Source organism: Colletotrichum siamense (assembly GCF_013390195.1).
Source record: "Colletotrichum siamense strain Cg363 chromosome Unknown KSG_Cg363_contig13, whole genome shotgun sequence".
NCBI classification, from domain to species: Eukaryota; Fungi; Ascomycota; class Sordariomycetes; order Glomerellales; family Glomerellaceae; genus Colletotrichum; species Colletotrichum siamense.
This window is the reverse complement of record NW_023501026.1, coordinates 267,112-277,640: the sequence shown is the minus strand read 5'-3', so window position 1 is coordinate 277,640 and position 10,529 is coordinate 267,112.

Genomic DNA, 10,529 nt, shown 5'->3' with positions numbered 1-10,529 from the left:
TTTTATACTTTTAATTAGGTTTTATATTAAATATAAGAAACTTATTTACTTTTTTTAATTATATATATTATATTAATAAGATTTAAAAATAAAAAGATATATTAAAACTTTACTTATAAGAGGTTCTTTATAAATCTATCTATAAGTATTTTACTTATTAATATATAAGTAACTTAGAATTTTTTTCTTAATCCCTTTATTTTAACTATATTATAAACATTAATATGCTTTAGATAAATATATATTCTCTCTCTTTTATTTATTATAAGTTTAATTATTTACTAATTATTATAAATGTTCTATATATTATTAGACTTAAGTTTAATATTTTTAAATAACGTTCAGAAAGGTATTATGTTTTTCCTATTTTTATGAGGTTTAAGAGTTCTACTTTAGTAATTAATATTATAACTATTATTTATCTAGTTACTTTCTATTAAATTAATCCTCTAAGTAGTATTATAAAATATCTTTATAAAGATTAGCATACTACTTTATTATTTATAGATTAAGTATTTATAGTTATAAATAAGATCTAAATACTTATAAACTTACCTCTTAAAATATTAAAATAATTTAGAAAATATTAAGTTTTATATAAATACTAAATAATATATTTTACTCTAACTAAATACTTTTAAAATAGATTTATATAAAACTAGAATTATAATATTATTATAAATATAATACTTATTTTTCTAAATATAGCTATATAAAATATCAATTTAATTATCTCTTAAAAAGCTTTAGTTCTTATAATATAAGATATTCTTTATTTTTCTTAAGTTCTACTTAAAAAAAAGGTATTAATAAATAAGTAATATTTTATAAGTTAAACTTCTAAGTAAATTTCTTAATATATAAGTTATAAATTAAGAAGATATTTTAACCTTTTATATCTCTTTATTCTTTAATCTTATATTCTTTTATAATTTATTAGTTACTTTATAAACTTTATTATATCTATATTTATAAAATAAATAAATAATTTATTTATATAGAATATAACTATAACTCTTTAACTAAGGTTTTTTAAAAGAAAATAAAAGTTCTCTTTAAAGTTCTATAGCTTAAGTCTCTTAATAATAAAGCTAAATTCTTTTTACTAGAAGAGAAATATATCTTAAACCTTATATAAAGTTCTATTTAGCTTAATAATATATTTAATAAGAGAATTTAAATATTGTATTATTTCTTTAATATTATATAGTATTTTATAAATAATTAGATCCCCACTTTTTAATATTTTAATATTTTAAAGTATATTAATATACCTTATAATTAGATTATATAGTAGTTATTATTATACTTTTAAAAGGTTATAAGATAAGAGTAATAATATGAAAATTCTTTACCTTCTGTTATAATTTTCTATTTCTCTAATATTAAAGTTATTAAGAAGTTATTTTAATCTTATTTATTAAATATTAAGTAGTTATCTCTTATACTAATAGTATTATTATTAATATAAATAGTAAAAGTATTCTTAGGTTTATTTTAAAAACTACTTCTCTTATTAAAGTAAGTTTAAATATAAATTCTTTTATATATAAGTATTTTATTTATATCTTAGAAGTTTCTTTTTATATTTTTAAAAAATTAAATTAATTTAAAAAAATAAGTAAATTCTTATAAAAGCTATTTATATCTTTTAATCTAAAATTTTCTATATTTTTTAATAAAGACTTTATTTTATTAATAAGGTTTAGCTCTTTTAAAGATTCTAAAGTAGTAATAGTAATATTACTCTTAAAGCCTTTATTATCTTAGGTTTCAAAGTTTATTTAAGAAGGTTATCTCTAAATATCTAACTATTAAGTTTAGTGGATTATTTTAGAGTAAGATAGTATGTACTTTAGAAAGTACTTAATATAGCGATATAGAACTACTCTAAACCCTATTCTCTCTAATTTCTTTTCTTTTTCTTTTTAAAGAATATATACTAAATAACTATAAGTATATATCTCTATTTAATAAAGTTAAGTCTTTAAATTCTATATACTATAAGCTAATAATTATTATATATTAAGATATTCTTTTAAGTATTCCTCTTAAACTTTATTAAGAGACTTTTTCTAATACTACTAAGTCCTAACTAAATATTTCTAAAAGAGAATTTAAGTAAAACTAAATATAACTAGCGCTATAAAACAGATATTAGGCTAAGATTACTAATACTAATATAGCTAGTAAAACTTTACTTTATAATTAAATAATTATCTTTATAACTAATAATTATATATTAATATAACTAAAAAGAAGAAAGTAACTAAAACTTTATCTAATTAAAATAATAAGTATAATTATATAAATTACTTATTATAATGATTCCTATAATTAGCTAGAATAATTAAAAACTATATCTTAAGTTAGTAACTATAAAAAGTAAATATAAATAAAATAATAATTCCTTAAACTTAATAATATAGTTCTTATTAACTAAGATTAATACTAAGTTAAGATTTAAAACTAAAATAATAGAAACTAAGAATCCATAATAAATCTATAAAGTATACCTATAATAATACTATAGATCTAAAATATCTAAATTAAATTATATATATCTAAATTAAAATAAATAAAGCTATTATAATGAACTATATAATAAGGTTTTTATAGTTAATTACTTATTATAGTAAATACTTAATTAGATAACTACTTAACTAAGTAAAAGTTTAGAAGGAAAAAATATATTATATATATAATAGATTTTAAGGAAGTAAGTAATTTAATAGTTTTATATATTTAATTACTACTGCTATCTATTATTACTACTTTTTACTTATTATTACTATTATTAATATTACTTCCTTTATATTAATAATAACTATTTATACTAGTTTTAAATAATTATTCTTAATTATTAAGAACTTTATTATAATAACTAATAAAACAAAAAGTTTCCCCCTTTTACTATATTATATAATATTTCTATCCTTAGTAAGACTACTTAAATTATATACTCTTTCGCCCTTTTAGTCTATTAATATATAAAGGCTTATATTATATAAGGAAATGCCTATAGGTATTAATTTAGTTTATAACTTTAATAGAAGTTTTATTAAGCTTAATATCTATATATTTTATATAATTACTTCTTTTCTTACTCTTTCTCTAGTATTACTTAGTCTTTCTATAAAGAGAGAGAAGCTTAATAATAATACTATCCTCTTAAATTTATTATAAGTATTTACTTATTCTCTAAATTATAGTAATAAATATCTTTCTTCCCTTCTAAGTTTTCTTCTTTGCAGTTTGCCGCCTAGAGGCGCACCTTATTAACTGCTATATAACTCTCACAGGGAAATAATTAAAGGCTAGGATAGCTTAAGCTAGAGAAACCTCTATAGCCACCTATAGGGGTATATAAAGAGAGCGTAAATCACTTTAATTATAGGGGGTAGGTATCTCCCTCTTCACACTATTATAACTTATTACTCCTTTAATATTAAGATATTATTACTATACTATATTAATACTATTTATTACTACCTTAAAAGTAGTAATAGCCTCCTTATAATCGCTTAAAAGAACTAAGATAAAGTGTGCAGATTTTTATATATATAACCTAGTTCCTTAGTATAAGGCTTAATAGTATATTAAATACACTACTACCTTCTACTAGTATACCTCAATGAAACGATATATTATTAAGCTGAGGTATAGAGATATTTTAAGCATATTAAAATAAACTTTAAGACGAATAAGCTATATAACATTAATTAAATTAAGCGTCTCACATTATCGAAGCATAGCACCCTATTAAAGGAACTTAAGGATATATATATAATCGCTATAGCGTAGTAATAGTTAATAGGGGTAGTTTACTAGATATATAGGGGGTGGTTAGAATAAGAGGGACCTCTTATATATCCCTAGTTATATAAGAATTCACAAAAGAATTCTTCACAAAATAATAGTAATAAATATATTAATATTTTACTTTATTTTATATATAAAAAAAGTTTCTTCTATTTAAGAATCTAATTCTTAGAAGTTTATAATACTAAGAAGACTTTATAATAAGTTTTATTTCTAAAGTTTCTAAAATAAAACCTAAAAAACTTTCCTATATATTTATCCTTAATTATAAGAAACTATAAAATTTATTATTAAGTTTTTTAATAGTTAAGTAAATTTAAAGAAATATATTAATATATATACTTACTTTTAGATCTAAAAAGTTCTTATAAAAGAGCTTATTATAAATAAGTAGTGAAATAATCTTTATATACTAAATAAGTTAGTCTCTTAATTTTTACTTTCTAAGTGTTTTAAACTAAGTATTTAAAAAAATTTTAATTAAGATATCTTACATATAAGTTATAAATACTCAAAATAAAATTATCTTTATAGATAAGTTTAAAGTTATAAAAAGGTACTTTTAAGAGGTTATAGCTACTAATTAAATAATATCTATAATCTCTAAGTAGTTTATATTAAAATAAGCTTATATTTAAAAATAAGATATTATTAATATATATAAGTATCTAAAGTAGAGTTCTAACCTCTTTATAGTAGACTTTATTAGTATATCTATTTAACTATATATTAATACTTTTAAGAGAGGATTCTATAATAATATTAGCAGTTTAGTTAATTTATATAAGTAGGTATTATAGTTTACTTTATACTTCTTTCCCCTATACTTTTAACCTAATAGTAATACTTTAACTTATATTTAATCTTAATAAAGTAGATAAATAAATCTTAGTATAATTATAAAAGTATTTATAATTAAAGTAGTATTATTAGGAGTAGGAATATTATATAATATAGCAAAAGAGGGAAACTATTCGTTTTATTAGTTATTATAATTATATTCTAAAACTTTAAGAATACCTATTTATAGCTAGTATAAATAGTTATTATTAATATATAAGAAAGAATACTTATATTAGTAATAATAGGTAAAACATAATAATAATAACTTATAAATAGTAAGTTATAGTAATTTCATTATTTTTAGTTATATTTATATATAATTATTAGTTATAAAGTATTTATAAAATAATTAGGTATAAGGTTATTAGTTATATTAATATTAATAGTTCTAAGCTAATATCTTTTTTATAGCACTAGTTATACTTAGTTTTACTTAGAGTCTTTTTTAGAAGTAATTAGTTAGAACTTAGTAGTTTTAAAGTAAAACTTCTATAAAAGTATTACTTAAGTATTATCTTAAGGTTTAAAAAGATTCTAAGGATAAGATCTAAAGAAGAGAGATTTAAAGAGTAAAAAACTATTTAAAAAAAAACTAGATAATCTATATAATAACGTATAAGAATTCTAATAAAACTTATTAAATAAGATTTAATAAAGTATAATAACTACTATAAAGAATAAGAGTTTAATTAAATATAATTAGTTTTACTCTTTATAAGAGATTTATATTTTAAAGCTAGGAAAAAGAAGCTATTCTTATATTTTATAAAAGTACTTTAAATATTAGATTAAATAGGAAAATAAGTATATTACTTAATTCTCTTAGAGGTATATATATAAATATATATAAATATATAATATCATCTTAGCTTTTTAAAACTATAAAAGAGTAACTAAAAGAGTAAACCTCTATTTATTTTAAACTTAGAAAATAAAGATATCTAATAAGAGTAAAAATATATAGTAAGCTATTAAGATATTTAAAAAAGATACTTCTATTTAATTAAATAGACTAAACAGCTATTAAAATATAGTTTTTAAGTTAGTAGGGATTATATAAGTAGTATTTAAGAGCTTTATAAGAGATAAGAAATAAAGAAAAAACTATTAAGTAGAATAAATAAAAAGCAGAGTAAAATTACTATTAATCTGAAGCTAAGCTTAGCTAAAATAATAATCAAAAATAATAAATTTACTACCTTCTTCTTATTAAAAGGTAAGAAGGATAAATAACCTTTTTAAGTAGACTAAAGTTATAATTTTCAGCTAAAAGATAAATTAAACTTAATTATAAATTAAAATAGGAAACTTAAAACTACTTAAACTAAAAGATTAACTTACTTAATAATTAAAGAGGTTTAGTAGTAAAAGTTTCAAATAAGTTTTAAATCCCTTTTAAAAAAGCTATTATATATTAATTTACTACTAAGTAAAAAGTGTATTAGTAAAGTATATAGTAGAAACTAATATAGACTACTTAATAATTAAGTAAGTACTATATAAGATAATTAATGTTTTTAAGTAAGAAAAAGATTTATCTAATATCTTTTAAAATTATATTAGTTAGAAAGTCTTAAAGATTATAATAAAACCTAAAGAAGTTATTAATACTTACTATCCCTTATAAGTTAATATAAAAATAAAGATCTTATATAGAAGTAAAGTAATAATAAGTAATATATATATCTATAGTTATTAAAATATAAAATATATTCTTATTAGAGTTACTATTTAATTATTAATAAATACTTTAAAGTTAGTAATATTAAGAAGCTATACTTTAATAATATTCTTAAAGTAAGAGAAAATAAAACTTCTAAAAGTATATAATATTAAGTAAATAAAATATATCTTAAACTTATTTAAGAAAGTTATATAATATTATATTAATAGCTTTAAGTTCTATTAAATAAAGGAAATAAAAGAGACTAATAGTAGTAAATAAGATATTTTAGTATTCTCTTAAAATACTTAAGATATATTATCATATTATATTCTATTAATAAAATTGTTTTTTTTAAAATACTTAAGGAAAATAAGATTGCTATAATATATGAAGTTTTATAACTATTGTATTAAGTATAGCATATCTTATTATTAGAAATAAATATATATTCTATAAGAAGTAGTTTATTTTAAAGAAGTATTACTTATTTATTAAAAGTATTTAGAATAAAGAATAAGTTTTATCTAAGTTAGAAGAGTTATTATTTAAAAATATATTATCAGCAAAACTAAATAAACTTAAATTAAGTAAGCTTAAAGTAATATTAATAAGGGTAATATTAATAAGGAGAGTAATATTTTAGAACTTAACTATAAGAGAAAAAATATTTATTTATAAAATCCTTTATAGTTTAGTTAATAATATTATTATTAATATTCTTTTAAATTTAATTAACTTAAGATTTAAAACTTAATAAAAGATAACTTATTAAGATTTTATATAAAAGCTGGTAAATATTTCTTAAGCTCTTCTCTATAGTTATACTTCAAACTAAGAGGTTAGATATAAAGATTAAAGAAATAATTAAAAGATTAATTACTAAGAAGTTTAAAAACTTTAAAGTAAAGAACTTTAGCTTAAAGTAACTAAACTTAAAGAGTAAGAAAAACAATATACTTATTACCCTCTTCTTATAAAAAAAAAACTATTTAAACTTTAGAAATAGTAAGCTTAAACTATTACTATTAAGTATAAAAAGATATTAAATTATTATACTTATCTAACCTAATACTTAATTAATTAGATTAATAATATTACTATTCTCTTAGTTAATATTTGTTTTGTTTTATTAGATAAAAGAAAGTTATTAGTAATATACTAACTATAATATAATATATAATCTATTTAAGTTAAAGCTATTAAAGTTTAAGAACTAATTATATAAAGAGAAATAAATTAATATAATAAAGAGGTATTTATATACTAGAAAACATTAGTAATAAATAAAGTTATTATTATAAAGTATTATTAGCTATTAATATACTTTATAAACTAATAGTATATAGGAATATTATTTATAAATTATAAAAGTAGGATACTTTAAATATAAATTAATAGCTAAATATTTCTAAAAAGAGATACTCTACTATTATAAAGTTACTAGCAGTAAATAAATATATATATATATAAAATTATACTGCTTTAATTTTTCTAATTAGATAATAAATAAAACTATAAAGTAGAGTAGTTACTTTTTTAATAAGCTACTACTAAATAGTTAAAGATTAGTTAATCTTTATTTTAAACTAAAAATAATTTTTTAAAAGAGGGCTTAGTTATTATAAAGTACTATAATCTTATAGTATTTTTCTAAAACTAATAAGTCCTAACTAAGTACCCCCTAAAGGAGAATTTAAGTAAAACTAAATATAACTAGCGCTAGAAATAAGATATAGAGCTAGGATTATTAATATTAGTATAACTAATAAGACTATACCTAATACTTAAATAATTATCCTTATAACTATTAACTATATATTAATATAACTAAAAGGAATAAAGTAACTATAACTTTAGCTAATTAGAACAAAAAGTATATTTATATAAATTACTTATTATAGTAATTCCTATAATCAGCTAAAACGAATAAAAACTATATATTAGGTTAGTTACTATAAAAAGTATATATTAATAGAACTATTAATAATCCCTAAAGTTAATAATATAGTTATTATTAACTAAAGTTAATATTAAGTTAAGATTTAAAACTAAAATAATAGAAACTAATAATCTATAATAAATCTATAAACTATAATTATAATAATATTATAGATCTAAAATACCTAAATTAGATTAAATAAAGCTATAATAATTAACTTTATAGTAAAGCTTTTATAGTTAATTACTTATTATAGTAATTACTTAATTAAGTAATTACCTAACTAAGTAAAGGTTTATGAGGAAAAAATATATTATATATATTATAGATTTTTCTACTTAGAATAGATTTTAAAGAAGTAAGTAATTTAACAGTTTTATCTATTTAACTACTATTACTACTTATTATTACTATTATTAGTATTATTTCTTTTATATTAATAATAACTATTTATACTAGCTATAATTAGTTATTCTTAATTATTAGGAATTTTATTATAATAACTAATAAAATAAAAACTTCTCCCCTTTTATAATATTATCTAATATTACTACCCCTAATAATATTACTTTAATTATATACTCTTTTATAATTTTAAACTTTTATAGGTTTTTATTAGCTATTTTAAAAAGAGAGGCCTACTTCTAGCTAATACTTAGCTATTAAAAAGCAAGGTAAGATATAGGCTTTATATAAGAGTTTTACTACCTAAGCAGTATTTATTAGCTACTTAAGTAATATCCCTACTTTTTTAACTAATTAAATTATAAGGATTAGTCCTCTTATTCTTTTCTACTCAATATATATAGCTTACTTACTTTAATATTAACTTTAAGTTTAATTTATATTACTATAATAAAACTAACTTTCTTTTATAACTATGTTCTCACTATTAGGCCTCTAGCTGTTTACTGTAATTTTTATCTGCTTAGAGTGACAGACCTCCTAACTCCACGCCTCCTAATAATATACACAGCCTTTAGTTATATAATTATAACTCTCCTAACCTCAGCTACATTTATATATATATATCAGTTAACAACTTCACTATTTTTAACTTCACTTTAGTAGTAATATAGTTTATAATTACTTAATTACTTAATTACTATAAATTATTAAACTATTAACTTATCCTCTCTTTTATATATTACCTATACTATTATTAAATACTATCTCTATTACTACTTTACTATCTACTATTCTTCTTATTTAATTAGGCTAGCTAACGCCTTTATAGTAGCTATACTATTATTAGTAATACTCTCTCTATTAGTTAGTATAAGGTATATTTATTAATATTCCCCTAGAGGGTTACTTCTACTTTAGTATTATAGAAAGCTTATTTAAAGAAAGGTTACTTTATAAAGTATATAAGTACTTTATTTATTTTTATAGCTAAGTTTATATACTTACTATTAATTAAGTTATATATCTTAAAGTCCCCTATAAAGGTATTAATAAGAGCTCTTTTAAGCGTTATTTTAACTATATACTCTCTATATATTTTAGATTATATAAGGAAAGAGTGGGTTTTATTAATCTAATTAATATTAAACTCTATAGTAAGCTTTTATATATTGTTTATATTAATAGGCATACTATAGGACTTAGGGTATCTATATATAGGGCTAGGTGCTAATATTATAAAGGATTTATTATAGGTTAAGAAGAGGGAAGGGTATAAGGCCTTATACGTAATAGTAAAGCTTTTTATACTTCTAGTTATAAGAACCTCTTATAATAACCTCTTTAGTTAAGGAGTTATCTCTATTTAGTAGTATTATTAAGCTATAAGAACTTTAATAACCTCTTTAGCTTCAATATAATTAGCCTCACTATATATAGTACTACTAGCTTTATACTATATAGCTAGTACTATTACTATTCTACTAGTCTATTTAGCTAAGGTATGTATTTAACTTTATATAGTGATATTTAGAGGGTTAACTTACTAGTAGGAATATATAAGGTTTCTATACTAGTTTCCTTAATTAGTAGAGAGTATAGGTTAAAGTGCTTATATAGTGTTTCTAGAATTATACCTATATATAAGGTGAATTTTACTATAGTCTTTTTATAGGGAGGGCTATATTATAACTATAAACTTAATATTCTTACTATTAATTTAATTATATGCGCGCACTTTATATAATAGAGGCTTCTTAGAACGCTTCTACTAATACTTCTATTAAAGATTTTACTCTTAAAAACCTTAAAAATAGTAGTATTAATAGCTATATAATTATTCACTATAATATA